At 41.2% G+C, this 7,295-nt stretch overlaps 1 long non-coding RNA gene across 1 annotated transcript; it reads right to left on the bottom strand.

Annotated features, from left to right (window-relative positions):
- Positions 1-2,870: 2,870 nt before the first annotated feature.
- On the bottom strand, positions 2,871-5,747 carry LOC145875866 (uncharacterized). The gene is made up of 4 exons (XR_014391364.1): positions 5,655-5,747; positions 5,512-5,566; positions 5,294-5,397; positions 2,871-3,090 (listed from the first exon to the last, which is right to left on the bottom strand). It is a non-coding gene; the product is annotated as an uncharacterized LOC145875866 (long non-coding RNA).
- Positions 5,748-7,295: the final 1,548 nt, after the last annotated feature.

Below are 7,295 nucleotides of genomic sequence, written 5' to 3'. Positions count from 1 at the left end.
CTTCACCTAACAATAACAGAGACCTACTGTAGGACCCATAACTTCACCTAACAATAACATAGACCTACTGTAGGACCCATAACTTCACCTAACAACATAGACCTACTGTAGGACCCATAACTTCACCAAACAACAACATAGACCTACTGTAGGACCCATAACTTCTCCTAACAACAACATAGACCTACTGTAGGACCCATAACTTCACCTAACAACAATACCATAGACCTACTGTAGGACCCATAACTTCACCTAACAATAACATAGAACTAGGACTATAAATCATTTCATATTTCAGGTGAAACATGGAAACTAAAATGTATTTGTCATGACATTTCATAACCTGATCACCAGATAATTTTGTGAATAATCCCATTAGGCTACTCTGTAATGGGTTGTCATTCTAAATGTCCTGAATAAAGGAAAATAGCTCTGTGTGTTGTACAATAGCCTATCCATCAAGGATAAGTATCTCTGCGTGCAAACAGACTAACGAGACCCGACTGTAAATCAAGCAGACAAAAACATTATAAACACCAATTTGTTAGCTGCAATGTTTATATTTGTTGGCTTTATGAAGGCTATTTTTACATAGTTGGCAATGGCAATAAATGTTACTTTTAGATTTGTATAATTTCAGATAGAATGTAGATTATAGACAATCACAGACAATAATTTTGAGATATTATTATAAATTAAATGAAACAATTCCACGAAAATGTACATATGAAAATCTTAACTGGCACACAGATTGGTAGAAATGGTAAGTTAACTTGCCACTCCAAATGGAAAAGGTTGCCAACCGCCGGAAACTTCAGGAGCATAACGGCAGAATTTCTCTCTCTTCTGGTTAGGTTATCTTGATCTCTGGCTCCCTCAAGTCATTTGTGTGTCTTAAAACCTGTTGGGGCTAGGGGGTAGTATTTGCACGGCCGGATAAAAAACGTACCCGATTTAAACTGGTTACTACTCTCTTTTTCATATAATTAGTAGATTTGGACAGAAAACACTCACAAGTTTCTAAAACTGTTTGAATGGTGTCTGTGAGTATAACAGAACTCATATGGCAGGCCAAAACCTGAGAAGATTCCATACAGGAAGTGCCCTGTCTGACAATTTGTTGTCCTTCTGTTGCATCTCTATCGAAAATACAGCATCTCTGCTGTAACGTGACATTTTCTAAGGCTTCCATTGGCTCTCAGAAAGCGCCAGAAAGTGGAATGGGGTGTCTGCTGTCTCTGGGCGAAGAACAGCAGGACAATTTGTGAGTGGTCAGCCTGGGAACAGTGACACTGGAGATGCGCGTTCATGAGAATTCTCCATTATTTTCTTTCAGCCTTTGAATGAATACAACGTCGCCCGGTTGGAATATTATTGCTATTTTACGAGAAAAATAGCATAAAAATTGATTTTAAACAGCGTTTGACATGCTTCGAAGTACAGTAATGGAATATTTTGAATTTTTTTGTCACGAAATGCGCTCGCACGTCACCCTTCGGATAGTGACCTGAACACACGAACAAAATGGAGGTATTTGGATATAACTATGGATTATTTGGAACCAAAACAACATTTGTTGTTGAAGTAGAAGTCCTGGGAGTGCATTCTGACGAAGAACAGCAAAGGTAATCCAATTTTTCTAATAGTAATTCTGAGTTTAGGTTGTCCAAAACTTGGTGGGTGTCAAATTAGCTAGCCGTGATGGTCGGGCTATGTACTCAGAATATTGCAAAATGTGCTTTCGCCAAAAAGCTATTTTAAAATCTGACACCGCGATTGCATAAAGGAGTTCTGTATCTATAATTCTTAAAATAATTGTTATGTATTTTGTGAACGTTTATCGTGAATAATTTAGTAAATTCACCGGAAGTTTGCGGTGGGTATGCTAGTTCTGAACATCATATGCTAATGTAAAAAGCTGGTTTTTGATATAAATATGAACTTGATTGAACAAAACATGCATGTATTGTATAACATAATGTCCTAGGAGCGTCATCTGATGAAGATCATCAAAGGTTAGTGCTGCATTTAGCTGTGGTTTTGGTTTTTGTGACATATATTCTTGCTTTGAAAATGGCTGTGTGATTATTTTTGACAGGGTACTCTCCTGACATAATCTAATGTTTTGCTTTCGCTGTAAAGCCTTTTTGAAATCGGACAATGTGGTTAGATTAACGAGAGTCTTGTCTTTCAAATGGTGTAAAATAGTCATATGTTTGAGAAATTGAAGTTATAGCATTTTTTAGGTATTTGTATTTCGCGCCACACGATTCCACTGGCTGTTGACTAGGGTGGGACGCAGGCGTCCCACCTAGCCCAGGGAAGTTAATTATTTAATCAAACAGCATGCTAAAAGCATCAGACCATTTCAGTACATATAGTTGATTTTATTAAAACACATGGGGTGTGTCTATATATGGAAAAATACACATAACATTTCAACCAATCGATTGGTAGAAATGACAGATGACTCTTGGTTGACCAAGATTTATTTTAGGTGGGGACAGCACTAGAACATGATTTTGGGGCTCCCGAGTGGCACAGCGGTCTAAGACACTACATCTCAGTGCTTGAGGTGTCACTACAGACACCCCGGTTCGAGTCCAGGCTGTCACAACTGGCCGTGATTGGTAAATAAAGGTTACATGTCTTCATGGTTCTGGGTTTGTTGTGTTCATGTCTTTTTGGGTTTGTTGTGTTCATGGTTCTGGGTTTGTTGTGTTCATGGTTCTGGGTTTGTTGTGTTCATGTCTTCATGGTTCTGGGTTTGTTGTGTTCATGTCTTCATGGTTCTGGGTTTGTTGTGTTCATGTCTTCATGGTTCTGGGTTTGTTGTGCTCAGGTCTTCATGGTTCTGGGTTTGTTGTGTTCATGTCTTCTTGGTTTTGGGTTTGTTGTGTTCATGGTTCTGGGTTTGTTGTGTTCATGTCTTCATGGTTCTGGGTTTGTTGTGTTCATGTCTTCATGGTTCTGGGTTTGTTGTGTTCATGGTTCTGGGTTTGTTGTGTTCAGGTCTTCTTGGTTCTGGGTTTGTTGACTGTACTGTAGAGAACAGAGGGGTCCTCCTCAGCTGCTTGTTCCACCGTGGGCCTGGAGAAAGAAACATCCATTAAACTGAATGTGACTCCCAAATGGCACCCTACTCCCTTATAGTGCACTACTTTTGACCAGTAGTGAACTAAATAGGGAATAGGGTGCCATTTAGAATGGAACCAGAGCCATTCCTTAAAACCCTCATCATATCACTCCTGTTGGGGCTAGGGGGCAGTATTGAGAAATTTTTAAGAAAATATGTGCCCATTTTTAACTGCCTCCTACACCAACTCAGAAGCTAGGATATGCATATTATTAACACATTCGGATAGAAAACACTCTGAATTTTCTAAAACAGTTTGAATGGTGTCTGTAAGTATAACAAAACTCATATTGCAGGCAAAAACCTGTGAAAAATAGATAAAACATTTTTTTTGAATTTTGTGACTGTACTATTTAGTGTCATTGTTTTATAGATACCATAGTGAGAAAGGATTCATTTCGCAACTCCTACGGCTTCCACTAGATGTCAACGATCTTTATAAAGTTGTTTGAAGCGTCTATGATAAACAGAGAGCAAATTAGAATGCATGGAAGTTGACATGTCGTCACTTCATTTTTTTGCGCCTGCGCATAAATCTGAGAAGCGTGAGTTTGTCATAATTGTTTATCTAGACATAGGATAGGTTGTGTGAAAATATTACTGATGTTTAACGTTAAAAATGGACCAAAAGATTAATGCTAAACAACGTTTGACATGTTTGAACGAACGTAAATAGATTATTTACTAGGTTTTTTTTGCTTTTCGGCGTGATTTTACACCCCCCCCACCACGTTTTGTGGGAGCATAATGACGCTAACTACTTGGTGTTATTTGGACATAAATTATGAACTTTGTCAAAAGAAACCACATTTGTTCTGGACCTGGGATTCCTGGCAGTGCCTTCTGGTGGAGATAATCAAAGGTAAGGGGATATTTACAATGTTATTATCGATATTAGATGATGCTAACTGTATAGCATAGCTTATTGTTCTTAGCATAGCACCCCGTTTATTGCAAAATGTGATTTCCCAGTAAAGTTATTTTGAGATCTGGCCATTCGGTAGCAATTACGAGATGATAATATATTATTCTTTGAATGACAATATTATAATTTACCAATGTTTTCGAATAGTAATTTTGTTATGTTCACCGGAAGCATTTCAGAGAAGAAAAAAATCGGAATTTCACGCTACTGTAAAATGCTGTTTTTGGATATAAATATGAACTTGATGGAACAAAAAATGCATGTATTGTATAACATAATGTCCTAGGAGTGTCATCTGATGGAGATTGTCAAAGGTTGGTGCATAATTTTAGCTGGTTTCTGCTTTTGGTGACGCCTGACCTTGAATTGAAACTGGATGTTTGTACTTTTGTGGCTATGTACTGTCCTAACATAATCTAACTTTATGCTTTTGCCGTAAAGCCTCTTTGAAAATCGAACAATGTGGTTAGATTAAGGAGATGTTTATCTTTTAAATTGTGTAAAATAGTTGATTGTTTGAGAAATTGAAATTATTAGATTTTTGATGTTTTGAATTTCCAGCCTTGTTAGCAATCCCGTCTCGGGGTTCATTGCTAACTTGTAGCCCCAACAGGTTATAGACATGTCATAGTAATTGTCTTGAGATGTATATTGTAGAGTGCAGTTTCAGGAAATGCCATTTGGCCTGAAGAATACCCCTGGAACCTTTAAGACATTAAAACTGTGACTTTTCAAAATGCCTACTTTTACACCATAGTATGAGTTCAATGAAATGTCATCAGATAGTGATGGAGGGAGTTCTCAGAGAACAATGAAATGTCATCAGATAGTGATGGAGGGAGTTCTCAGAGAACAATGAAATGTCATCAGATAGTGATGGAGGGAGTTCTCAGAGAACAATGAAATGTCATCAGAGAGTGATGGAGGGAGTTCTCAGAGAACAATGAAATGTCATCAGATAGTGATGGAGGGAGTTCTCAGAGAACAATGAAATGTCATCAGATAGTGATGGAGGGAGTTCTCAGAGAACAATGAGGGGTCACTAATGGTCAACTGTTTTGCTTATTTGAATGACTTTGTCTACTCCTCCAATAAGCAGCAACATATGAATGACCTTGATGCTGTCTGTGTGTTCACAATGTTGTATACAGTATTGACTCTATGTTGTTGTAATGGTAGAATATGCTCAGAGGGTGGCAGCACTGGAGAGGTTGAATTTCACAGCAGCTTACTGGACATCCTCGTCCTGTTCCTGGTCGAAGGTGGCCACTGTCTGTGCTGCAGCAGGGGTCATGGCCATGCCTGAGATGTTGACATACACTGCACTAGAGTCTCCCTGACGGAGAGAGAGAACAGACAATATAAATAGACCTGGGGACAGACAGCATGAAGAGTGGACATTTCCCACAAAGCAACGAAAATGATCTTCCATCTGTCTGAACAGACTCACCTGTCCGTCGTCTGCTGTGTGTCTTGTGTCAAAGGTGGATTTGGAGGCCTTCTTCCTGTTTTATAAATGAACGAATGAATGAATGAACAAATTAATGAAGATAATAAAGTGAAATAATCTTTAAAATATGCATTTTCACTCACCTGAACCACATGAAGCCAGAGAGACATGAAGCCAGTATGACACCCAGAACAACCACTATGATTCCTACAGCAGCAGTTAGAACTGAGGTTTGGTTCTCTAAAAGATAATATAGATGATATGAGTACATGTTATTATTGTTATTGTTATACAGAAGAAAAGAAAGAGAAAATCAGGACAGAAGAAAAAGGATATCAAAGTGAAACAGTTCTCTAAAGACACAGGAGACAATAATACAAGAAACAACACTTCTGTAGCTTGTCAACTATGTGTCTGTCTATCCCTGTTCTCTCCTCTCTGCACAGGCCATACAAACGCTTCACACCGCGTGGCCGCTGCCACTCTAACCTGGTGGTCCCAGCGCGCACGACCCACGTGGAGTTCCAGGTCTCCGGCAGCCTCTGGAACTGCCGGTCTGCAGCCAACAAGGCTGAGTTCATCTCAGCCTATGCTACCCTCCAGTCCCTAGACTTCCTGGCGCTGACGGAAACATGGATTACCACAGATAACACTGCTACTCCTACTGCTCTCTCTTCGTCTGCCCACGTGTTCTCGCATACCCCTAGAGCATCGAGCCAGCGGGGTGGTGGCACTGGAATCCTCATCTCTCCCAAGTGGACATTCTCTCTTTCTCCCCTGACCCATCTGTCTATCTCCTCATTTGAATTCCATGCTGTCACAGTTACCAGCCCTTTCAAGCTTAACATCCTTATCATTTATCGCCCTCCAGGTTCCCTTGGAGAGTTCATCAATGAGCTTGACGCCTTGATAAGTTCCTTTCCTGAGGATGGCTCACCTCTCACAGTTCTGGGTGACTTTAACCTCCCCACGTCTACCTTTGACTCATTCCTCTCTGCCTCCTTCTTTCCACTCCTCTCCTCTTTTGACCTCACCCTCTCACCTTCCCCCCCTACTCACAAGGCAGGCAATACGCTTGACCTCATCTTTACTAGATGCTGTTCTTCCACTAATCTCATTGCAACTCCCCTCCAAATCTCCGACCACTACCTTGTATCCTTTTCCCTCTTGCTCTCATCCAACACTTCTCACTCTGCCCCTACTCGGATGGTATTGCGCCGTCCCAACCTTCGCTCTCTCTCTCCCGCTACTCTCTCCTCTTCCATCCTATCATCTCTTCCCTCTGCTCAAACCTTCTCCAACCTATCTCCTGATTCTGCCTCCTTAACCCTCCTCTCCTCCCTTTCTGCATCCTTTGATTTTCTCTGTCCCCTATCCTCCAGGCCGGCTCGGTCCTCCCCTCCTGCTCCGTGGCTCGACGACTCACTACGAGCTCACAGAACAAGGCTCCGGGCAGCCGAGCGGAAATGGAGGAAAACTCGCCTCCCTGCGGACCTGGCATCCTTTCACTCACTCCTCTCTACATTCTCCTCTTCTGTCTCTGCTGCTAAAGCCACTTTCTACCACTCTAAATTCCAAGCATCTGCCTCTAACCCTAGGAAGCTCTTTGCTACCTTCTCCTCCCTCCTGAATCCTCCTCCCCCTCCCCCCCCCCTCCTCCCTCTCTGCGGATGACTTCGTCAACCATTTTGAAAAGAAGGTTGACGATATCCGATCCTCGTTTGCTAAGTCAAACGACACCGCTGGTCCTGCTCACACTGCCCTACCCTGTGCTTTGACCTCTT

The sequence above is a fragment of the Salmo salar genome, unplaced genomic scaffold (genome assembly GCF_965601325.2).
Source record: "Salmo salar unplaced genomic scaffold, fSalSal1 ptg000377l, whole genome shotgun sequence".
Lineage (NCBI taxonomy): Eukaryota > Metazoa > Chordata > Actinopteri > Salmoniformes > Salmonidae > Salmo > Salmo salar.
Note: the sequence above shows the minus strand (reverse complement) of the source record. Positions and strands in the feature narration are given on the sequence as shown.